The sequence below is a fragment of the Triturus cristatus genome, chromosome 3_1 (genome assembly GCF_964204655.1).
Source record: "Triturus cristatus chromosome 3_1, aTriCri1.1, whole genome shotgun sequence".
Lineage (NCBI taxonomy): Eukaryota > Metazoa > Chordata > Amphibia > Caudata > Salamandridae > Triturus > Triturus cristatus.
The window spans coordinates 462,362,320-462,387,679 of NC_140583.1; the positions used below are offsets into that span (position 1 = coordinate 462,362,320).

Consider the following 25,360-nt stretch of genomic DNA (forward strand, 5'->3'; position numbering starts at 1 on the left):
TGGCTGGTCACTCTTAACCTAATTGCTATGGACATTTGGGAATGTGACCCAATACCATGAATAACACCCATCCAAATGCCATTGGTTTGTGTTGGAAGCAGGTATTAATGGGAGGAAGGTTCCTGTCCAGAGAGATCAAGGGGCATATTTACGAAAGAAGTGACAGAGTGCGGCGTTAGCCTTGTTGGCTTAACGCCGCAATTCTCCATTTCGGGAACGCAGGGCAGCACCGTATTTGCAAGAATAGGGAGCAGGCCTGTGTTTCTCCCTGCGCTGACACTAGATTTAGCAGCCTAGCGCCAACGCTGGCACTCTTGCACCATCGTGCAAGGGTACCTGCATTGAGAGGAAGGATTACTTATGTGCTGGAGTAGAGGTAGAAGTCAATAACAAGATTGCCACAGTTGTCATAGATGTAGGGGAGAAACAGGATGCTTGATGTTTTTTAGGCAATGACTTGATAGCACATGGTTGAGTAACAGGGCCAGAAGTCTACAAGGCTTGGACCTTGTTAGCTGTGTTAACCAGAGCACAGGTTGCACACCAGTCTCAGGAGGAAAGTGTGACCTTCCCAGATGTGCAGAGACCGGAGGAGAGTAGTGAGATAATCATGGCAGACTCACAGAAGGCACAGGCCAATGGCACCTATTACCCCTGCACCTAATGAAGTACTCAAAGCCGACCATGTGTTGGCGCCTGGGTTTCTGCTGGAGGGCCTACACGGGAGCAGATCCTTCAGGCACAAGCTGTTATATCAAATGATATCCAATCACAAATGACCTAGTTCTGGTGGCCTCTGCAGCAGTGTAGGAGTAGGTCGTCAGGTGGTGTCTACATATCGACTTTCATGCTAAATCAGCGTTTCCACTGCTCCCGCTCGAGGAGACAAAATTGCCGCCTTAATTGGGTCGGCTTCTTCATTTACAAGGACACATCTAGGTCATTTCTGATTGCATATCATTTGATATAACCAGATTCCAACCACTGTGTAGATTAGGAAAACGTTTTGTCCTGACGAATTGCCAACTTATCATTGACTATCCAATGGCAAGAAACATGTTGACCTTCTACTAAAAGCTACCATAGATCTTTGTGTCTGGTGATAGCCACCATGTTTTTAAACAGACAAGTAGATTAACCTATTAAAATGGCCGTTTAGAAGACTATTTAGTCGATTTTAACACAGGCTTTCCTTCATACATTCACTTTCACACATCAATCTACACAAAAGAGCCCTACACCCACACCCCACACTTTACATACAGCTTTGGAAAACAAGTCTTCTAACAAAGACTCAGAACGCAAACAATGTAGGACCGGCCCGTTGGGTGGGGTGGCGTTTGCTGGTCAGAAACACTGCTGCAGTGCTTTTGTTACAGAGGGCCAATATTGAGGCACTGCTGCAAAATCGACCCCAGTAGCAAAAACAGCCCCCACTAGTCCAAAACTGTTCCCCACCCTTCCGGCCCACTGGAAATTGTGCACTGCATGTACCATGATGCAGAGGAGAAAACCTTTCTGGGTTATGTGATGTAGTCATCTGGACTGAACTGTTTTTCATGACCTCCTGTACCATATAGCACAAATTCCCAATGTTCCTTTTTGTAAAAATTGCTATACGGCCCATTGATTACACTTTATCCAGCCCCAGCCAGAGATTACTGCTCGAGCCGGAGAGTACGGCCCTAGCCAGAGAGCACGGTCCGGGTGCAGAGAGCACGGTCCAGGTGCGGAGAGAACGCTCCGGGTGCGGAGAGTATGGTCCGGGTGTGGAAGTTCCGGCCCGAGTGCAGACTTAAAGTTAGGTGTCGTAAGTGCATTCTGTGAATACCAAAAATCGTAAGTGCCTTCTGTGAATACCAAAGTAGTAAGTTTATGATTTTGTCTCAGATTAGATCTGTGAATCGGCCCCAAAGTCACTAGAATATAAACCGAGTGTGGAGTTAGCAACATACCATTTTTTATCCATTTTTGGATAGGCCTATTTTTTACCAGCTCAAAGTACGAGAGTGCAATGTCTACAGGCTTGCTCATGTAAAGTTCCTGTCAGACCCTGCACTGACATCTTTGTATGTCAAGTGCATATGTATGTATGTTAAATGGCAGCAGAACTCCATACTGTTTACGAGTGTATGACCGTAGGATGAATTTTGGATTGCTCAAGCTTGTTAAAGCACAAGATGGAGGTTGTGATACAGCCTACTCAGACAGTGGAAGCATACTGCCTGCATTACTGACATGGAATGTGAACACCAACACACTTAGGTGTGGAGGAATGGAGCCAGGGCTACCTTAACAAATTACATAGTAAACTTTTTAGCAGGGAACTGCTGATTAATCCTTCCTGAGCACTACCTTTTTAGGTCGAGCATAGCGCAGCGCGCAAGCGCTGCTTAGGAAATGACCTCTTGGAATTGGTCTGTACTTTTTGGAAAACTTGTGCATGTACTGCACTGTTTCCAATGAGTACTCGTGCATGTACAACATCCACCTTGCCGGAGCGAGCAGCAGCGCCATTTGTTTCCAATTATCGCGCCCACGCTTGTTTACATTTGTCGCGTTAATTGGAAACAGATGGCGGTCATGGTCACTTTTGCGGCTGCTTGTTTCCTGATAATTCTTATACATGTCTCCAGCAACGAGCATGTACTGTAGTGCTGCATGCGCCTTCCTTGTGTTGACGACTTTCTTTTATAGAGCCCACCAACACGACAAAAGTGCTTGGTATTATACCGATTTCCAGCCAATAGGTGTTTTTACGTCCTGGAACGAAGGCAGGTTATTTCAATGTAAACAGACTTTTCGGTAGATTTTCTCCCGTTTCACTTGCTCGCTTCTCTACTCTAGCTGTCTAGTGGTTATGACACTGACTTTACGAATGCCCAGTGCATTGCTCTACTCTGCCTGGTTTTTCATGAATCAGTCCTAGACTTGCAGCTATGGGGAGGGGTGTATCCGCTCTATCCCAGCCTATCTGTGCTGTGTTCTTTCTTTTTATTTCGAAGACTCATGTGTCTTTTAACGTTTCTCTGTTTTTCTTTTTCACTTTTCATACTCTCCTTGTTTCTTCCTGTCGCTCACTCCACTCTCAACGTCTCTCATGTATATATCGACTTTCCTCTCTTCCGTCTCCTCCTCATTTTGTAATTTCTTTTTCTTCATCTGTGCCTCATAGATATCTCTCCCATCGCTCCGTCTCCTACGCCAATATCAAACTCACTTGTTCGTGGGCTGTTTCTTTCTTTTAGTTTCTCAAGAGACTCGTTTTTGTTTACTGTTTCACTCGTTCCTAGTCCCTCCTCCCCCTTTTGTGCTCGCAATTATTCTCTGGTTCTATTGAACTTCGATCGCTCATCAAGGTAGGCTACAATGATCAAAGTACAGCTAATGAAAAAATAGTATTATTATTCATAATTTCTGGATTTTCTTCTTGGAGAGCACAGTTTTCAGAAATAAACATAAATTTGAATGGATTGACATGTTTGGGGCATTTCTTGCTTGATGACAGGAAATCACAACCCAGGACAGGTGTCCGTGTTTTGTTGATGCTAAACAATTTCACAGGTAACTTTTGTTTCGTTCTCGGACAACTTCTCAAATCATGTTTCTCAGCTACACTGTACTTTGGGCAAGGCCGAGGGCAAACCCCTCAACACGGGGGCCCGACATCCTTTCCAGTTGCTTGTCTCAGTGGAAAGTGCTTGGGCTCCCTAAGGCTTACTTTGCATTCTTTCTCCTGAGCTGGGCAGTGGAGTGGAAGACCTGGTTAGCAATGTTAACATGGCCTAGAATGTTGGCTATATTCAGTGCCGTTAGAATTATGTAGCGTGGAGGACAAAATCAGGCAGCAGAGTTCATTCTGATGGAACCAGTAGGTGGATGAGCATGTTGGAGTGTTACTTAGAGGGGCTTGAAGGTTTTTCTTTAAAGGAGCACATATGAATGAATCTCAGCAGTAACAGAAAGCTCCACCTTTTTCTGGGTGAAAAATATTTGAAAAATAAACTTTGCCTTTTATAAAGGTTGTAAATATTAAATTCAATATGCAATTCTGAAAAACCTAAAAATTATTGTATTCCTGCAGTATTCAGCATTTTCTAATATTTTTCTTTTTTAAAACTAAGCTTAGCAAACGAGAATTGGTCAAACCAATAGATAAGGCCCCCGAATTATACAGGCAAGACCTATTGGCTTTGCCAATGCTTGTTGTTCTTGGCGTGGGAATATGGGTGGGTCTGCAGATGCAGTTGTTAGAGCGAGAGAAGTTTCTGAGCAGTGCTCGCTTATTTGTCTCCCCGTTCAGTGGCCATCCAGGAAGAGTGGTGATAGTAAATGTGAAGCAGCTCACCTGGCTATGTACATGTTATGGATACACCCAGGAGTCTGCCTCATCACTACTTACCAGGAGAGCTATCACCTTACACAAATTCTGTGTCTGAACAGCAGCCATAAAATGAAATCTGAAAAGAAACTGCACCAAACTGATTCCCATCTGCTGTCTAGAAATCATGTACAAAGGTGGGACCTAAGCTTTCCTACTTTTTCCAGTTCCTCTACACTGATCCAGAAAGGCAGGAGTTTGCAGAGTTCTCAATGAGCTCCTGTGACAAGGGTCTGGACTGTATACAGTGATTGCCAGTCTCCCAGAGGTGAGGGTACATCATCTGTGCATCATCTGTGTCAAGTCTGTGCGTCATAATAAGGAAACATGGGTTTACCAGAGTCCTCCTTATTCCCTCCCACAGCAGTCTGTCTGAAGAGGAGACACCCAACTGCTGAGTCAGGAAAGAGGAGCAGGCCAAGAGAAGAGGTCTACTCTAGAAATGTTCTATGAGTTAAACAGAGTGTGCCTGACGGTTTCCCAATGTCTCTGCATAACCAAGACAAGCCAAGGTGAACCTGCAACTTGTCAGTGGGACCTCTTCTGTGACTGCCACTGAGGAGGACCAGAGGCTCTCTGCTGACCTTGCTTTTGCTGCACTCCAAGAATCATGACCCTGCATCCTGGAGCGGATAACAGAATCCCCCGGTTGCAAGTCAGGGACCTCCCTGATGAGAGTGCCTTCAACCAGCATCCATTGGTCAGAAAAAAAGTGGAGAAGCCACCCAAACAAGCACTCGTGATCCCAATCACTCACACCATGCTGTTGAACGCAGCACACACACACACTTGACGATCCAGATTGTGGTTCACCTAAGGTAAGGGTAAAACCTGAACAAAACACTGAATGAGGTCCTGATAAGCAGATTTTGGTGTAACTTTGTTGAGATTATTGCAATCCATTTAAGAGCTCTGATTAGCTAAAACATTTGTAATGAACTGCAGGCCACAGAGCTCAGTAAAGCTGCCCCTTTCACCATAGTGAGCCTTCAGCTCTGCTTAAATCTAAAGCTTGATTGCCTGTGTAGTAACCCTGTAGTATTCACAGAATGGCCTCCTAGCAGATCTGCACATTCCTTATATATAGCATTTACTAGTGGTGTGAGTAAAGCAGCTCTGGTTGTTGGTTTTCTTAAAGGAAAAGCACTCTCACACTACCGTCCCGAGACACTTTGGACTGCTCACCCTTTTGACCCTGAGTCAAGTGTGGTTGGGTATACCTCACACAGTTTACAGTTCCACACTAGGATGGACCCCAGGTCTCCAGAAGCAAAAGAATCCAACAGTTACGGTGGAAGTCTGACTGCCCTTTGGTCCACTGAATCTGGTCTGGCAACATCTTACTGACTGATAAAGTCTTGGTTAATGGAGTAATAACCAGGCCCTTACCTTTCGAAATTTAATAAGTCTAAATCAGTATTACGCCCAATAGGTGAAGCCACAGTGACCGATAATTTACATAACTGAGGATGTATGTTCAAGGGTTCAAAACCAGAAGTTGGTAGGGAATATAGCTACTCTCTTGGATTACTTATGAGATCATTTCACATAATGGACCCTGATCCCTTGATTGTTGACGTAGTCAGTTGCCAAAATTAAGATGGTGTCCTTCCCAGGCTCTTTTATGTGCTCCAAAATTATCCTACCAAATCCACTAATATTTATTTATATGCCGCAATTCTGGGATGAAGAACTTCTTATGCATAATAGTATCCTAAAGTGGCAATGAACAAACACATCAAGTCCCAGTTGTATGGAATACTGGGAATGGTACACATGTTATTATTTCACCAAGCCTCTCAGATTATAGGTGGGAGTGACTGGGTGTATGGCCCAGAATTAGACCCCACTTACACAGTTGAGTGGGGATCCATGGGTGGCACCCACCCACTAGACTTTCCTCATGGTGGGCCTATTTTGTCCGGCTTGCCTCCTACCACAGTAGCCACTGTGATGCGCCTGCATGGGTGTCTTACTTGACATTATGGGTAGGTGTGATGCTGAAGTTAGTCCAGTCCCTAAAAGTATTCAAAGAATAGGATGCCATTGGTATCTTCAAGTTGGGAGACGTAGTGACACAAAATATTACATGCTCGTTTACAGACCTTCAATGCGGCTACGGCTTGCACAGACATTTCCTTAGATACGTTCAACTTTGTCATGCTCTGACCTCATACTTGAGAAAGTTGGATGCAGCCATTTTTAAATGGTTAGCCTTTGCCAGTGCTTCTGAAGGAATTCATCAAGCACTGGCAAAACAAAAGCATGAGCTTGCCGACCCAGACAGAGGGTAACAGGCAGACAGTGGGACCTTCATCTTGCACTAAGGGGTGGGGTACGGAGACAGCAAGGGGACAGGCATAACAGTGGAATGGTTACAAATAGGACTACTCAAAGCCCCATGTAATCTTCCACGAAATGCCATGACTTTAGGGACACTCTGCAACCCTCTTATATTTATTTGTAGAAGCCACCAATCAATGTGTTACTTAGAAGCACCAAGAGGTATACAGAATTTGGTAGCGTTTACATCCAGAACGTAAAAATTCTTTTTTTTTTTTTATACGGCGGACAAAAGGTTTCTGTAGTTATTCTTTGTATTGCTTTCCTTATAGATATATAGGTAATAATGCAGTGCTTAACATAAAGTGCAGACGACGCTGTGCTCCAGTGTATCAACAGTTATAAATTATACAAAAAGGACATAAGAATGTAAAATAATGTTCACTGGTTGTAAGTATGTACAAAGAAACTATCATGTGCATATGACAATTGCAACATGAGGAGATTGTTAATGATTAACAACCAAGTGAAGTTATGTCGACGTTTCGACCCCCCATCCAACTTATTACCATGCCAGGTAATGTTGCCCACTGCCTACTCTGTGATCCATTCAAGGAATGAGATGTCTCAATGCGTTAATTCACTCAAGTTCATTGCCAATGGTCGTAATCCATAACATTGTCATCACTAACCTAAGGGCATGTGTGAATCCACCAGCATGTGGTCTTCGCCAATTGGTCTAGGGAACTCCCACCATGCCCAGGCTTCTATGCTCTAAACGATTTTGTTATTGAGAGCGGGATGTCAATGCTGCACTTCCATATGCGCCTTGCACTGTGAAATAACGCATTGAGACATCTCATTCCTTGACTGAATCCCAGACTAGGCAGTGGACAACATTACCTGGCATGGTAATAAGTCGGATGACTTTCCTGAGGTGACAACGTCAACATAACTTCACTTGGTTGTTGATCATTAACAATCTCCTCATGTTGCAATATCATATGTTCATGATAGTTTTTTTTAAATACAACCAGTGAACATTATCAGAAAATATCCAACAGTGGGAAACTTTGCCCCATAAAAGTGAATGAGGTAAACCCTATCTTCAGGAAGACAGATAGGTTAGGTAACGTAAGAAGATTCTCTCTTCTTTATCTCATCGACTTGTCCTCTACTCAAGACTTTGGGTTGGCAACAGAAACATGACAGGAGAGAGATCAGCAGACTCAAGAGGGGTAATTGGCTCACCGCTAGATAAAGACCTGCAAGGGGCTGAACTGTCAATTAACATCAAATGGCTGCATTATCTATAGCCCTTCTACTAGTGAAACTTTTTAATTACATTGATCATAGTCGAGATACAAATATATTTAATGTTACGACACCTTGTAAATCTTGAAGCTGGCACCAATTCCCAAATAATAATTAATCTAAAATCCATGAACAGCAACGAGAAATCTGCCAGACAAATCGCTAAATTGGGAGTAGGAGGTTGTACCCCCAAATACCCTCAAAATTGTGATAATCCCAATGATTATGTCGGAAGGTTAGGGGGAAGACATTCTCCTTCGGTTAATGCTTTAGCACAATATGAAGCTAAGCTCAGACGTGAGGCCCAAACAGAATTTACTAATAAGAACATTGTGAATAAGGACATTGAGGGGGTTACCGAAGCTCCTAACTCTGAGAGAGAGAGGATGGACAAGAGCATGAGGGATATGAGAATGTCTTCTGAATCTTTCAGAAGAATAGTGATAGGAAAAGATGGCAAACAAAAAAAAATATTCAAAAATGTTTAAGAAAAGGAAAAATTGAAGGATAACAAAATAGGGTAGGAGAATCATTAGGATCATACCCCAGTTAGAAAAGAAGGATAATTAGACCTGACACTGATGAGGGTACTATTTTTTTTTGTGTTAAATATTTTATTGGCATTTAAGATATATGTATACAATCAAGCAATACATCAGTGCATTATTCAATGGATATACAATAGATGATATAGACATATTTAGCAGTGGTATATCTTGTACATCAACTTATAGGTTTCACGAACCCCTTGGTGTTTGTTGTTGTGTTATGGGTTGTGGCACATGTCCTGTCAACCCTTTCTTCCCTGGTTAATCGCTATCTTCTGGCACGTGTTGTTCTAGAGGGGGATCACAAATATCACCGCGGCACCGATTCCATTTCCCCCATAACCGAACCCATTTTTTGGGACAACCCCAGTGAACGTATACTGATTTCTCAGTTATCATCGTGTGGTCCATATCCCTGCACCACTGCTGATGCGACGGGGATACCCCCGAATTAGTGCTGTGCTATATTACGCTTCGCTAATGTCATTCCCAGTGTTACCCAATCTTGATCTGTGTGATTTAGATCCGTGGGTTCCCAGATGTTAAGTTAACATCTTTTTGGTTCCAGTGGGATCTCTACTCTGGTAACTTGTGACATTGTGGTAAGGACGGCCTCCCAGAAGCAAGTGATTACTGGGCAGTCCCAGGTTGCGTGCCAGAAGTTTCCTGTAGCACTGCATTGTCGGAGGCACAGTGGAGTATCTGTCCTACCTAACTTATGCAGTAGGGTTCGCGTGTAATAGATGCGATGTAGGATTTTTAGTTGTATTCATTTTAATGTAGAAGGTATTGCAACTTCCCTCGGGGACGCCAGGGCTGCCAGCCAGTCCTCCTCATCTAGGTCTCCCAGGTCTGTCTCCCACCGTTCCTTCAGGGCTGTCGTGGGAACCGGCTGATTATTTATTCTTTTTCGGTATGTCAGGGAGATGGCTTTTTTACTTAGGTGATCTGTAAGGAGTCTGTCCTCCAGTGAGGAGCCTTCGGGAGTTGCATGGCTGTCGAGATCACTGCAATGAGTGCATGTCTAACCTGCGCGTATCTGTTAGGCTTCTGTCTGCGCCAGTTTGTAGGTGGCTTGTAGTTGAGCAAATGGAATAGCCTCGCCTTTTTTCCACAGGTCTTCCACCCTGGAGATGTCTGTCAGATCCCATTGTTGGAACCCCTTGGTGTTTCTTAGTCTCCCTAATTCTCGGGTGTCCCACAGTGGCGTCGCCTGCGTGAGGGTCCCCGCCCAGTCCAATGCTCGCTGTGCCGCATGCCAAATCTGCATTGTGTGAGCCGTGGGGCCTGTGTAGATCGGTTTCTTAGATCTATTATAGAGTGCCCCCATGATCCCTTCGGGTTCTAGGAGATGCTGGTCCATACGGAATGCTGGGTCCTCCTGTGATGCATGAAGCCATTGGTTTATCACAATGAGTTGTGATGCTCAGTAGTACATTTGTATGTGTGGGAGGGCGATTCCTCCGTCATTCCAGCCTTTCACTAGTTTCTTCATGGCGATACGGGCTGATCTGCTGTCTCATAAAAGTTTGGTTACTTCAGTGTTTATCTTCGTGAAATAAGAGGGGGAAACCTGGAAAGGGGCATTTTGCAGGATATATAAGAATCTGGGCAGTGCCATCATTTTGAAGACGGCCGCTCTTCCCAATAAGGTAAGTGGTAGTGAATGCCAGTGTTTGACATCAAGGCGGAATCGGGCCAAGGGCTTCATAAGGTTTTCTTCTGTGAAGTGTATGGCTTGAGGGGTGATATATATGCCAAGGTACATGAAACCCTGTTCCGAAATCGGGATTTCACAATTGCGCGGCAAACTGGGCAGGGGGCCGTGTAGGATGTAGAGAAGTGATTTTGACCAATCGATAGTATAACCTGAAGCTTTACCATACGCTGCACAAATGTCTAGTAGGCAGTTGATGGATCGCGATGGGGACGTCATATACAGCAATACATCGTCTGCATATAGTGATATATGGTCTTCCCATCCCATGGTCCACCTCAGCCCCTGGATAACCGGGTCTTGGCGTATCAAAGCCACCAATTGTTCCAGTACTATCGCAAATAAGAGTGGTGAAAGTGGGCATCCCTGTCTCGTTCCTTTACCAAGGGGGAAAGCCTTCGAAATTCGGCCATTCGTTACAACTTGTGCCATAGGTTTATTGTATAGTAGGTGTACCCATTCGTAGAATTTTGGCCCAAAGCCCATATGTTGGAGAACTGCAAAGAGGAAGGGCCATTCGACCATGTCGAATGCCATGCATGCATCTAAGGAGAAATAACTGCGTCCTTTGCAATATTAGACTCTCGTGCCATGACACTATGGAGTCTCCGGAGATTCAGGGCCGTGCTACGATTAGGCATGAAGCCTGACTGATCTGGGTCGATCAGTGTTGTAAGATATGGCTATAGTCTCATTGCCAGTGTTTTGGACAATATTTTCGCTTCAGCGTTTATTAGGGATATAGGTCTATAAAACGTGCATTCCTGCGGTGGCTTGCCCGTCTTGTGAATTGCCACTATGGTCACCAGGCGCTGTCCCTGGGCAGTTCCCCCAGTTCCAGACTTGCCTTATACATGTTAAGTAGGTGTGGCGTGAGTTGTGTCGCTGTTCTTTTGTAGAATTCTACCGGGGTGCCATTTGGTCCTAGGGCTTTTCCCGTATTCAGGGCACCAATAACTAAGGTGAGCTCATCTGTGGACAGCTCGGCGTCAAGAGCCAGGGCGGCGTCATGCTGTAGTGTGGGCATGCAAATATCTTTCAGGAAGGCTAGATTGTCGTCAATTGTGTTTGTAGCTGTGAGCGTGTACACAGCTCTATATTGTGAGGCGAGTGCCTCTACTATTTGCTGTGGGTCTGAGGTCACATCCCCATTTTCTAAACGGAGTTGGGCTATCCATCTGCGAGCCCATCCTTTTTGTCTAACCAGGCGAGAAGCTTACCAGCCTTGTCGCCCAATTCGTAAATGGTGTGCTGTGTGGCTGTAAGCTTGGCCTTCGCTTCCTCACGTGCAAATGCCTTGTATTCCTGCTGCGCTAAACTTAACTTATGCGTTGTGTCATCAGTGATATCTAGCGCATGATCACCCTCTGCCTCGGCCGCACCCTGTTCTAATTCTTCCAACTGTTGTCTCTGCGACTTCTTGTGTCCAACGATTAGAGAGATTGCATAACTCCGTAGTACTGTTTTGTACGCTTCCCACAGTGTTAGAGGGGAAGACACTGAGTGTTCGTTCTCGGCGAAGTAGTGCTTTGTGGCTGTGCGCAGTCCCTTGTCTATCTTACGGTCTTTGAGATACCCTGGGTGTATTGGGAATAGCCGCCGTCGCGTTGCATTAAGGGACATGTATGTAATGTGTAAAGGCGAGTGATCTGATATCCCCCGGGGTGGGTGTTGGATCTCTGAAACCCTTTCTAACCCTGCTGCTATCGTGAATATGTAGTCTATTCTAGAGAGACTATTGTGTACCCCCGAGTGGTATGTGTACTGTCTGTCTTGTGGGTGCTTGGTTCTCTAGACGTCAATTAGATCAGTTGCGTCAATAAAGTCCGTTAGTTTGAGGTTGGCACTACCGGGGTCCCTAGGCGGTCATTTGTCAATAGATGCGTCTATTATGGCATTGAAATCTCCCCCCATAATAATTTCTCCTTGCGGCAGAGATAGTACAAATTTTCCCAGTGCTGGGAAGGTCGTTTGATGCAGTTTTGGTGGGACATATACTGAGACTAGGTTATATGGTCGCCCCTCCCATTGACATGTCAGCACTGCGAATCGCCCTTGTTCATCTGTTCTGAATCCAGTGAGTATCAGCGGGAAGCGTTTGTTGACCAGAATTCCCACCCCTCAAGAGCCGGAGGTAAATTCAGAGTGTATTGCCATTTTGTACCCCCATCTGTCTAGGGCTTTAGTGGCTGATCCCGTCAGATGTGTTTCTTGTATGAGTGCTATCGCCGGACCTTTGCGTTTTATGTATTGGAGGACTAGTCCCCTTTTAATCTTGTCTCCCAGTCCGTTCACATTCCATGACAGCACCGTGAAAGGAGGGGGCAGTCCCTCAGAGTTCTGGGACAGGTTACCTGTGGTGTCTGTTGGCGTGTTCGTGTGTGCCATCTGCGCTTGTAACAATGTAGGGGTGTGAAGCATTTCGTTGTATCCACCTCATTCGGTCGTCATGTATGCCGTCTAATAATCTGAAGCAAAACAAACTTAAAACCATTAACTGTCCCTCTTTTTCCTCCCTCCTCCCTGCCTCCCTGCCCGGCGGTTCCCAAACTACCCACCACCCCAACTGAGCAGAGTGCTTTTCCCAATAACTAGTACTTGCGTGGGAGGGAACTATTTTTAAGCCATTTTTAGGCCAATGTTAATGGAAAAACATGAGGAAAATAAACCCTTCGATTCTGCCGGAAAAGATCAGATAAATGTAACAATATCTAAACAAAGTTGGAAGATATATCATTGGAAGCAAATATTAAGCTATTAAAACAAGTGGGATTGTGTGTTCTGGAGTGTAATTACGTGGAATGGTATTTTGTGTTGTGGAATGGTTTGTAGTGGAGTTCAATTATGTGGCATGCTGTTGAATTTGGTGGTATATTGTGAAATTCTGGGGTATGGTTTGGGTGCATGTGGTGTGTTGTGTAATTGTGCTTTTGAGTTGAATTATGTGGTTTGGTGTCAAATTATGTGGTGTAGATTGGAAATGTGTGGAACTGAATTGTGTGGTGTGGAACAGAATGGGTAGCTTTACCTTTATGGGGACAAAAAAACAACTAGGTTGGTGCTAAGTTTCAGATCTCGGTCTTTGAATGTTAAAAAAAGACAATCTATCAAAGGTATATGGATGGGCGCCAACCCTTTACTCTATACAATACCCCTCGCAGTAACAGCGCAAGCATGCGCTGTTAGGCAAGACCTAAAAAAAGGGTGCACATGCATAAAATGTTATATATTAGGGAAAATACTGGCCCTGAAAAGAATTGCTATACATTTTTTCAGCACTAGGCCCCGACCACTAATGGCTGGGTATGGGATTTAATAGAATTGGCTGCAGCAGAGGAAATCCTCATGAAGTAAGGAGGGATAATAAACTTGCTAAAGACCTAGTGGAATGGGTTGAGTGGAGCTTCTATTTATCTGGCTCATCGTGAACTAGAGCAGTACATCTTAGTCCAAGCAAAATGTACTAGAAATAGGGAGAGCCCTGGATGAGATGCTGCATTATGTATGGAAGTATGTCGCTGAATATTATGACATAATGTCAGTTTGACTAGTTAGACCTCACACAGTCAAGGAGTTATCCATGGTTATATAAATGGATGTGAACAATATAATGAAAGGAGTGGATGGGAGAACAACGGGAAAGAGGAAATTTAAAATGTGTAATAGAGAATGTGGAACTTGGTTGGGTTATTGTTATTACTTTATTATTGCTTTGTTTTGCTTAGTTTGAGACTGCGCCTTACATTGCCTTGTGAAAAAAATATTGACAATGTTGATTTACTACAATTGCGCTGGCACGCAAACTTAATGTTAAACTACTCTGCTTTGAGGGATATCCCTATACAAATGCTGAGTCTGGAGCGCAAGTCACACCCATGGAATTCATTCAAATGCATGTAATAAATAAGAAAACACTACCAAAGTTCAAAAACTGGGCCCCAGTGGGTAGGTTTGTAGTTAGTGAACAGCGTAGTCACTTATGTTCTTGTTTTCAATTCTTTAATCTGAGAAATCGCTCTGGCCGCTTCAGCAGCAGGCCCTTCCCGCGGTGCCCACAAGCGCAGCGGGCAGCCTTGTGACTCTGCTCAGAGAACGCAATAAGATCTCATTAAAGGGAGCACCACATATTCCTCACTTTTAACAAGATCCTCTAAGAAAACAACCCACCTGGACAACATTGCTGCTTCACAGACTTTACAAACTGCTGTTTTACAGCCAGCACATGATTTCTCCACTCAGAGAATTTTAAACTCTGGCTGACTATCACGGATCCTTTTTAGAACAGCTATTATTAGATGCCACAGGAAACACCACATAACTGTCCTCTCAGTTGCAGCTGTTTACATATCTACCCAACAGTGCAGAGTGCTAAAAAAGAAGCCTATATGTACCACAAAGCAATGCGGTTAAGCCCATGTATTCTTGCTAGGATTTCACATCTATTTCAAAACTTTAGTTTATAAAGGTGTCACAAGCATTACAGTAAGAGGAGTGATATTTGAAGTGAAAAAAAATGTTTCTTAGTAAGGGTCATTACTGCAACAGGCCTAGGCAAGTTCTCAGATCTCAAGCATCACAGCAATGAAACTCCATCTCTGTTCTGCCTCCACCTTCCGCCTCTTCCCCGTATGTCAGTGTCTGCATTTCCCATACCCTATCTTGCCCAAACAGATGTCGCACTTGATCGTCAAAGTCAGGGACAATCTAAAATTCTGGACATTCTGAGCCATAATAGGTGCGAAGGGGCCAACTTGAGCAATCCTCCTCCATGATCAAAACTCCCATGACCAAGACTTTGCCCCCTCCTTCTGAAAGAATGTGCAATACATGAATCCACATGCTTCCAGTCTAACTAAGGGAACATCTTAAAGCTGGAGGACTCGTGAGAGGAGTTATGCCGTAACGGTGGCCATTTTAAGAACAGGCAAAATATGTATTAGCCAGCTAAGCTGATGAGCAGAGAACACCATACATGACCTACTGCACAATGAGAATGAGTTGTACCATTCTATCTGCCTGATCTTAACGTGACTCCAGCCCACGCCTTTCATGTATAGTATCTATAACGCTCATATTGTCACTGTATCGCGAAAGAAAGTGGAGTATGGCAGGTCGGCAAAGTCAGGCCGAACCTCAGCTTCTTGAAATACCATTTTATTTTCAGTGTTTATTATAATTTATTCTATTGCAAGGAGCACAAGGTACTTCTAGGCAACGGTAGATACTAGCATTGAGAGAAGCAATCCATCATTCCCTCTGTATTAATTCAGAGGACTGTGAATATCCTCATTACTGATTTCGAATTTGATACCGAGCTGTGTTGTGAGGGGCGTAGAGATGCCACGTGGCCAGTATTTTCTTGACATTTTTTTCAATTCACTCTTAGTAACAAAGATCAAGCTGAGCTGCTGTTCAGGCCAAAGCGCTGGCTAGAAGAGACAGGCCCACCAGCATGAACAGGTGGCTTGGGCCAGAAGCCGGTTGGGCGCAGTCAGGAAAGAGATGCGCACGATCAGCTCACTGAGCAGTGACATGGCACCCACACAGCGCAGCAATGGGCACCCCACGACTGACGCACACCCCACCCCCGGCCCTGCCACAAGATACTGCTGCTAAGCTCGGTGCTGCAAGCACAACAGCAACATTCAATGACAAGCGGCCAACGTAGGGTGGGCTGCCTTTCCTCTCAGTCCTGTCAGCGCAATCACTCATAGCCGAGGCAGGCAATGGGCAGGACCAAGCGTTTACCTATTCGCACACATGCAACTTTAACGTTCAAAATCATTGTTTGCTTTTCTCTGCCTACACAGACACATGTTTTCACATAGCAAAATACTAAATCTGAAACGCAAGCCTAGCAACACGCCAACAGAGGCTGGTGGTGATCGGGTGTGCCGCATTAAGTTCCAACGCTGTCCTCTGCTTGTTCACACTACTGTGTGGCAAAAAAATGCACACACACTGCTCTGCTTGAAGAGAAGGAAACTAAACCATAAAAAAAGAGTGCATCTGTATGGATTAAACTGACCAGAGGGATCCTTTGTTAAGGTGCAATGCACTGGCTGCGCTTTTGCTTTTGGATGAAGAACCTGAATAAAAGACAAATACACATGAAAAGGACCTACTAGTCTTACTTTAGATTAAGCTTTTGCACTCACATGTTTGGTTGTTGACTCTCTTTATAGTTTAAATGTCTCTAACGTATGGCCAATGAGTAGCTGGCCATTAGAGGTGGGCAACTTGTTCTTGTCAACACAGTGACTACTTCAGGTGGTGCAGCATTGGATCCCCTAACTGCCATAATTTGTTCAGTAAAAATACATATTACTATCTCTTGGGCCATGAATAAATCTTCTCTTAAGCCTGTCGCAGAAGATGAGTTCCAAGGAGATAAACCTAGATGCCAAGAAAATGATGTAGTGGAACATTTAGGTAAAATTGAGGAACCAAGATAAACAGGAAATTGATAATAGAATAATGCTGTTGGTGGACATATTTTTGGACGGAGGACAGGAATCGTTTTAAAATCGATCAAGGATTTTGACAATTTTTATCTCTCTTCAAAAGTTATTTAAAATAACATCTAAAGATATATCCTTGGTTACATTGCTTGAACAAAATAGCCAAACCGCAGTGATACACTTTTTTGGGAGAGTAGTTGCAGAAATGGTCTTAAGCTGCATGGACGATCTACTAAGTTCTGGTACAATGTCTATGAAAACAACAGATATTTTGTCTCCAATTTAAAAGGAAACCAGAGGTATGGGGAACACCTAGGTCATTCTAATCAAGTAGGTAATACCTCTATTATGGATAATGACCGGACTGGTGAAAAACAAGCCTTCGGGGAAAGCTAGCGAACTGTGATAACAGAAACCAACCAGGGAAGCCTAATACTTAGGAATCGCAATGATAGTTTCACATCGAAAATTGATGATTGGAATTGAATTGCAACGGCAACAAGCTCAGAAAGCGAGATACTGAAATGCCCACCTTGGAAAAGGCGATGATGAAATTATATGTTGTAGTTTTTGGAATATTGCTGGGTTAAGAAGAAACTAGAAGTCACTTGTTCAGAAACTGATGGGTGATATTACAGTTACATTACAGGAATCAAATGATGTTATGATGAATTATTTTATTTCTTATAATGTCAATGCTGTGAATGGGCAGTATGGTAGGGCATTGGGTGGTCTTCTAACATTAATACTGACAAAGAGAGACATAAGGTGGAGGAAGATCTGTAATGAATTTATAGATTTTTTAACAGTCCTAATAACAATGGTTAATCAGAAATTCCCTTCTAGGACTACTGGAGCAAATGCTTTTAATGTTATAAACATATTATCCGCTGAATAAGCGTCAAGCAAGTCCAACAATTAACACTCCTCTTGGATAAGATAAATATAACATATCCTCAGGGCATAATATTGCTATTTTGGGATTTTAGTGCAAAGATTTTTAACCCTGAATCTGCGCAACGAATTTCAAGCAGAACGGGAGATGAGTTTTCCATTCCGACTCAATTATTGATAAATAAAACTAGCGATGCCAAAGGGAGGAAAATAGGAGATATTTCAAATGAATTTAGTTTGATAGTAATTAATGGAAGATGTACAGGGGATCAACAGAATAAACCTACATTTGACAATAGCAAAATGTTCTCCTTGATTGATTATGCAATAATATTGATTGAGAAAAACCATTTAGCTGCTGATTTGGTCATAGGGAAATTAGTTGGCAGTGATCGTAGTCCTCTTCTATTAACACTTGACTGGGTGATTAGAGAAAGAGATACTTGGTGGAACTCAACTCATATCTAGTGTAAGAATGGCCAAAGAATAATGTGGTCACTGAAAATTAAGAATAAAGTAAAACATTTGGTCCAGAATCTCCTGACCATACACTGTAGAAGTCCACTCAACAATATAATAACAGGATATGATGAAGGAAAATGAAAAATTGATAAACGATAATTGCTAACTCGCAGTTTAGTCTAGAGATACTAATAAAAAGAGAAAAGTCAAAACAAGGTTTGAGGGTGAAAAATTTAAGCAGAGACAGCTTTGAATAAGAAAATAAGGGAGGCATATAAATTGGATCGTGACATCGGAAATAAGCTGATTAGGGCGTACAGGAGAGACTTCAGAAAGGAAATAAGAAAGATGTATTGGAAAGAGAAGGTGACTTTAGACTTTATGGACGCAAGTCATTTCAGCCCTCTGCAGTGGTAGGGGTAAAACGTTTTGTATAGTATTGGGTAATGAGTTAGGGGCTATAAAAAACATAGAGGCCTGTTTAGTTGATGAAGAACAGTGGGTTGAGTATAATACCGACCTTTACGGTGTTAAGAATAAAAGTAACAATGAAAACGATTTGCATGAATACTTGGCTATCTGGCGAGGTATCATAATGAAAATGATTTGTATGAATACTTGGCTATCTGGTGACGTATCACTAATATACGTAAGGACGAGAAGAATTTAATATACTCAGTAAAGGAGGTGACAGCTAGAATAATAAAGAACTTAAAGAGTTGGTGTGCCCAAGGCCCTGATGAGTTGTCAGTAGAAATAATAAAATTGGAACCCGACCTCTGGGCATGAGTTCTAACCCCCCTGATTGCTAACATAGTTTGCAAGAATAGAGTCCTCGCAAGGGAGTATTTGATTTTCAATTTTTTAAAAAGGTTCTTGAGAAATGCCTAATAATTATAAAATGACAACCTTTTTTCTCCATCTGCAAAAGGACAAGCATGGGCAGAGAAAGAAGATATCCTCCCGAACGTCCAGCTGGGTTTTAGAAGGAATCACTCAACTGTTGATGGATGTTTTTATCATTAAAATTTATAGTGGAAGACTTGGGGCCCAATTACGATGAGACTCGGAAAGCCTCTGACCACAGCTCAGACACTTTCCGAGTTTCATTGCAGGTTTCAGTTCCGACTGCCGTGTTACGATGCAGGAGGTTGAAAGTGAAACTGATCAGTCATTCCGGCTAGATTCCTATGGGCTTTAGGGGCCATCGGCCAGTCGGAGGCCTGCCTATAATCCCGATGGACGGTGTTTCCACCGCAGGGATTACGATGCCGGTTTCCGACAGGCTTTCCATGTCGGGCTCTCTGACATGGAAAGCCTGTCGGAAAGCAACATTGGGGGCCCCTAGCAGGGCCTCCTTCAGCCTGTGGCCTCCAGTTGGGGGCCGAGGGGGCTCTTAATTCCTGCACCGTGTGGCAGGCACATTGAGATGCCTGCCATGCGGTGCAGGGTTGAACAGATTCTCCCATTTCTGTATCGGAGCTTGTGTTACAGCCAGTTTATGGCCGCAGCACAAGCTCCAATAGAGAAACAGGAGTACACGACTGCACCATGTTCGTTCACATTGTAGTGCTGCGGTTGGGACTGCCGACTGGAGGTCGGTTGGTCCCAATTCCGCAACAGTGTCGTCCGCCTGACATCGTAATTAGGCACTAAGTTGTAAAAGGAAGCTAATCCATCTATGCAGTGTATATATAAGTATCTACTGCTTTCAATACAATTGTCAAAGGTGCTAAATCTCCACGGAGCCGGAACAGTGCTTTTTTCCCAGTACCCTCACTCTCCAGAACACACTGCATGAAGCAACTGCTCTAGGAAGGGGGAAAGGGGAATTGGGACAGAGAAGAGACACTAGTGCCGAACTGGACTTCTTCTTCTACCTGGACTGGCAGTATGGGAAATCATAATGCACAGAGGAAAAAAATCTTGGTTAAGTCTCACTATTATTCCTTTCTACTCTCTCTCTAAATACTTCTCTACTTTACCCTCTCCTACCTGATTCAGCTTGAGTATTTGCTCCTCTTCTATTCATTCGTTAATAGCATCAACAAGATGTTCTGACTGATGGATCCTAATTCACAGAGAGGAAACAATGTCAAATGAATCCTCCCATACTCTCTATTGCGCTAACCCACTAAAACATTAATGTAACCCTACCTGTTGTAAATTTGCTTGTTCTAGCAAGGGTTAGAATATATATTTATATGTCTCAAAGGTATGTACAATCAGCTTATAACTTATTCTGGGGGACAGTTCTTCCTTCACTTGAGCGAGTCCTTCTCTCACATTAGCAGTCTTCCCAGTAGATTCTGTTAATGGCTTCTGATGATTCTCAAGGCACAGCTTCTAGGCGGGGAATGCACAAAAAGGGTCAAGGGAGGAACAAAAGGGAGGACAGTGATAGGAAAGAACGCTGGGTAGGATAGTTAATGAAGTATGTGCGCAATTGCAGAGCGACAGCAAATGGAATCGTTACTGCTTACTTGCGAATTGAAGATTATGTACTTGTTTTCTTGAATTCCGCACTCTGGGGCTCCACGGTAAGCCAACCAGAGCAATGCGGTGCAGGCAGTATGTGCTGAGGCTCCGACGTGGGTCTGACACAAAGTTTGAGTTCCGGTTTTCAAAGGGGAACTCTTACTCAAACTCTTCTCTCAGGAGTCTAGTTAGTCAGGAAGGGGAACTAATAGGGAAGATTTCCGAACTGAGGCTAACGGGCACTACTTCCCTCAACTACGCTCTTCCCTAGGGAGTTAACTGGAAGAGCGTCTCCAAAAACGAACTTCTCCACACGAAGGCAAATTGAAGTGCGCAGTGGAATGCGCGCGCAAGCATCTTGTATGTTCTAGTCTCACGAGATTTCGTAACTCTGAACAACTAAATAAAAAGGCTAAGTGCACTTGCCGGCCATCTTGTAATGGCGTTTATCCCTCAATGTCAATACCACGGGTTTATACTAGAGGGTTTTATCACAACCCTACACTTCTTTCCTGAACTCTTTCTCAGGGAACTGATTACCCCTAAGTTCCTGACAACAATCAATAGAGTAAAACTTTGAAAAAACATATTAATTGGAATACACCCCCGGTTTACTGAAGTTGACTGTACAACTACATGGTGGTTCTTGTACTCAAGTAGAACTAGGAAGCAAAAAAGCCTGAACTAAGCAAATTCACATTCCAAATGGGTTGCGCTTAAGTTATATATTGGTACTTTTGCTCTTCTACTTATACATATCAGATAGCCTGGTGAATTTATGTCCCAATCGTACTCTTCCACCAAAATTAGGAGGGGAGTAAATTCATAATACTATATGCAGATGACACTATTCTATTGGATCGTACAACATTATGCCTTCAAAAGAAGTTGGATGCTTTTACAACGTATTGCCTAGTTAATGGCTCAAAAATTATAACTGCAAAAAACTAAAGTAATGATATTCTAGAAAGCAAGGAAAAGGCAAAAACAGTTAAAATGGTGGATCAGAGCCAATAAAGTAGAGGTCATAAAGGAATATAAATATTTGGGTATATTATTTAAAATAATCTTAACTTTAAAGCTCATATGGCCTCCCAGCGGCAGAGGATGAAGGCTGTCGCCTGGTCTTTAAAGAAGATGAATACTGCTCTGGGGCACAAGTCTGTTGAGGTTTCAAAAGAAACATATACCCTAAAAATTGTGAGCCTATTGCTTTAAGGCTCTAAAATCAAGGTGGAAGCAGATATATCATACCTGCAATCAGTAGAAATAGCTATTTGGAAAAACTGGTTGAGCCTTTCATAAGGCTCAATTCATAGTACGTTTAGACTGGAATGACAATTCTCCAATTATCATACAGAGAGAATCTTGATTTCATTAAAGACAACGGAAGCTGATATTATGCAATAACTTTTATTGCTGCCCAAGACATGCAGCCCTTTAAAGTGTACCAAGTACATCATAGATAAAACATTCCAAATAACAATAATAAAGCGCCATGGCAACTAACTATGTTCCTCTTGGAGCTGCGAAAGGATAGACAACTTCTTCCAAGTTAAACGTCATTATGACTTCTTTACAAAGATGTAGAGTCTGGAATAGAAAAAAGGAATATTGGTAGAGACTATTTCCATAAATCCATATAAGTAACATTTGATATAAATTAACATTGATAAAACATCCACCAGGGAGTGTTGGGAGGGATAATGCCAGTTTCTTTATCAGCCATGCAGTCTATATTTTATCCACGCTTCGATTCCTGCCCTAAACTTTGTGTAGTTGATTGTATGAGAGAGTATGATTGCAGGATGTCTACCCTTCTTGCTCCTGGTGTAAAGCAATTACTCATTTCCTTTGTTAAATCCCATAAAGGTATAACCTCAACCTCCATTGCTAGATGGGTTAAAACGGTCATGGCTTTAGCTGGTATCGATCTAAGAAAATATCAAGCTCATTCACTTAGAGGTGCTATGGCCAGTATATCTCTTTGGTCTGGAGGTAAGTTAGATGACATCCTCAAAGCAGCAGACTGGTCTAACGCTAGCACTTTAGCTCGACACTACTGCAAGCCTATCGAGCATATGTATAATATAGTTTTGCAAAGCTACCAACATGCATAATGTAGCCTCCGTTCTTGTAATGAAATTGCGATTCTCCTATTACCATGACTAGAGAATCTGGATTTCAGATTTCCAATTTATGGAAATGTTTCCCCTCCTTCTCCTTTGCCTTAAACGATTTATCCTTCAATGATTAGTGGTCTCTACTTGATTAGTGATCTCTGCCTTTTTCGCTAACATTTTCTTTCAGCTTCCGGTAAGTATGCCTTTCATTTTGGGACTATTGTATGCCTATATACATTTACCTATTTTGAACGATATGCCTTAACACTATTCTTGTCTCTGAGGAATATTTATTGTTGCTTCTACTCGACTCTCGCGTCTCTACAAGCGAGATACATTAATTATTTACCTTTTTTGGATCACTCCGTACTCCCCTCACTCGAGCAGACGAGCGTTGTTAAGGGTTAGAGGAGTGAACCTTAGCAACAGCGACATTGCGCACTCGCGTTGCCAAGGTCCTTTCCTTCCTCATCGTACTCTGCTTCACTTATGAAACGTATTACACCTGTTGCCACAACAACGCCTCGCAGCAACTGATCGGGAGATTTCCTAACGTCAGTTACTTGCTCCAGTCCCGGTCAGCTGCTTCTCTCTACGTAAGTCGTTATTTATCTTTCACAATACCTAAAAAAAAAAAAAAAAGGGGGGCAAGGCTATTTGACCTTATATTATTAATTAATTACAAGGCTATTTAATCTTATACTATTGACACTGTTTTTCATTAATTCATACCTGGCTAACATCTCCAAGCAATTTATGTGTAGGGTGAGTTCCTCCTGGGACCATTTCCCCCCAGTTTCTATTTTTCCTAGTCTGGCACCCCAGCCTAGATTGCTTGCATCGGATTCCAGTGTGTGATTTGGAGTATTCCCGAATATTGCTTTCCCATTCCAACTGTCTAGGTTGTTGCCCCACCATAGGAGATCCTCTCGAGCTTCCAGAGACAGTGGAACGATGTCCGAGTACCAAAGACCTTTCTTCACTCCTGAAGATTTTAGTCTCTGTAAGGCCCTGTAGTGAAGGGGTCCTGGGGAAATTGCTTGAATGGATGAAGATAAGAGCCCTACTATCCTTGCTAGTTCCCTCAAGCTCACTGTGTCTTTGGACAAAACATAGGAAACTTCTTTCTTTATTTTTGATAATTTCTGCGAGGGAAGTTGTAATTGAGTTAGAGGTGTGTTCACCTGAAAACCTAGAAACTCCAGGTTTTATGAAGGGTTCATAATGGATTTCTCTACATTGATAATGAAACCTAGACTCTCTAGGAGATCTACAGTCCATTTCATGTGAGTCAGTAATTCTTCCTGGCTTTGAGACATCAATAAGATGTCGTCTAGGTAGATAATCAGACGTACTCCTCTTCTCCTTAAAGAGGTGACCACTGGCCTCGGGACGTTGGTGAAGCACCAAGGAGCTGAGGATAGGCCGAAGGGGAGACAGCGAAACTGGTAGGTTGTATTCCTCCATACAAACCTTAGGTATTTCTGAGAATCTGGATCCATAGGGATTGTAAAATAGACGTCCTTGAGGTCAAGATTTATGGGCCAATCTCCCTCTTGGAGAATATCTCTCAGAAGATGTATACCTTCCATTTTGAAGTGTCTGTATACAAGGAAGGAGTTTAATTCCTTCAGATTTATTATGGGGTGCCAGCCCTTTTCTTTCTTTTTCACGAGAAAGATGGTGCTCACAAAGCCCGGACCAATGTTTGAAACAATAAGAATCGCCCCTTTGGCTAACATTTGACTCACTTCGGCATCTACTAGCGTGGATTGTTCTTGGTCTAGTGAAAGTTCTCTGGGTTGTTTGGTCTGATAAGGAGTAGTAATAAAATCTATTTTGAAACCTTTTACAGTCTCTAGGACCCAGGCATCGTTCGTTATGGATGACCAATTGTGGCTGAAAAGAGAGAGCCTTCCCCCTACCTTTGGGGGAGAAGAACCAGGAGGAGAGCTCCTTACCTTGTTGTCCTTGATCTTGCAATCTTCCTCGATTGTTTCCGCCTCGTGTTCGACTGTTGCGTCTCCTCTGGGAGAAGAAGCTGTTATTCCCCCGATAGTATCTTGAAAAACCGCGTTGGTTTTGTTGGTAAAAGGACCTGTTATATCCATTCCTCGCAGCCGGTCCTGCTATGACAGCCCTTCCAAAAACTCTTCCTCCGAACATGCGTCTCATGTTTGTTTGGGCTTTGTTAAAGGCAGAGAATGTGGAGACGTATTTACCAAGTGTCTTAATGAAGGTCTCTCCAAAGAGTAGACCATTTGGGTCTCCTTGAACATCTTTGTTCGCTAGATCTCCCAACTTGGGGTTTATGGGCATTAATATTGCCCTTCGTCTTTCGGAGGTTAGATTGGCGTTAGCGTTTCCGAGCAGGCAAATGGCACGTTGGCTCCAACCTCGTAGGAGTTCAGTGTCAACCGGGATCCCATTCATTGAGGACTCCTCAGCTAGGTCCAAGATCCTGGCAAGGGGACCAAGTGTGTCTAATAGTTTGTCCTGGCACTGCTTAAGGCAGCGTTCCAGGCCCTTGCGAGGATCTCTACCGGTCTTGAATAGGAAAGTCAGACGTTCAGGGTCAAGGTTGGGAGTCATGCCAGCCTTGTTATCCAAAAAGGGTCTTGGACACTCAGATTTAATGTGATTGCGAGAATCTCTTTCGAGGGGTTTCCTTATCCAGGCCTTAATAAATTTAGATACAT

The 25,360-nt window shown here is 43.2% G+C and overlaps 1 protein-coding gene across 2 annotated transcripts in view; it reads right to left on the reverse strand.

Annotated features, from left to right (window-relative positions):
• Positions 1 to 25,360, reverse strand: part of HDGFL3 (HDGF like 3) — a 241,104-nt gene that overhangs the window by 198,168 nt on the left and 17,576 nt on the right. The window lies entirely within an intron of this gene.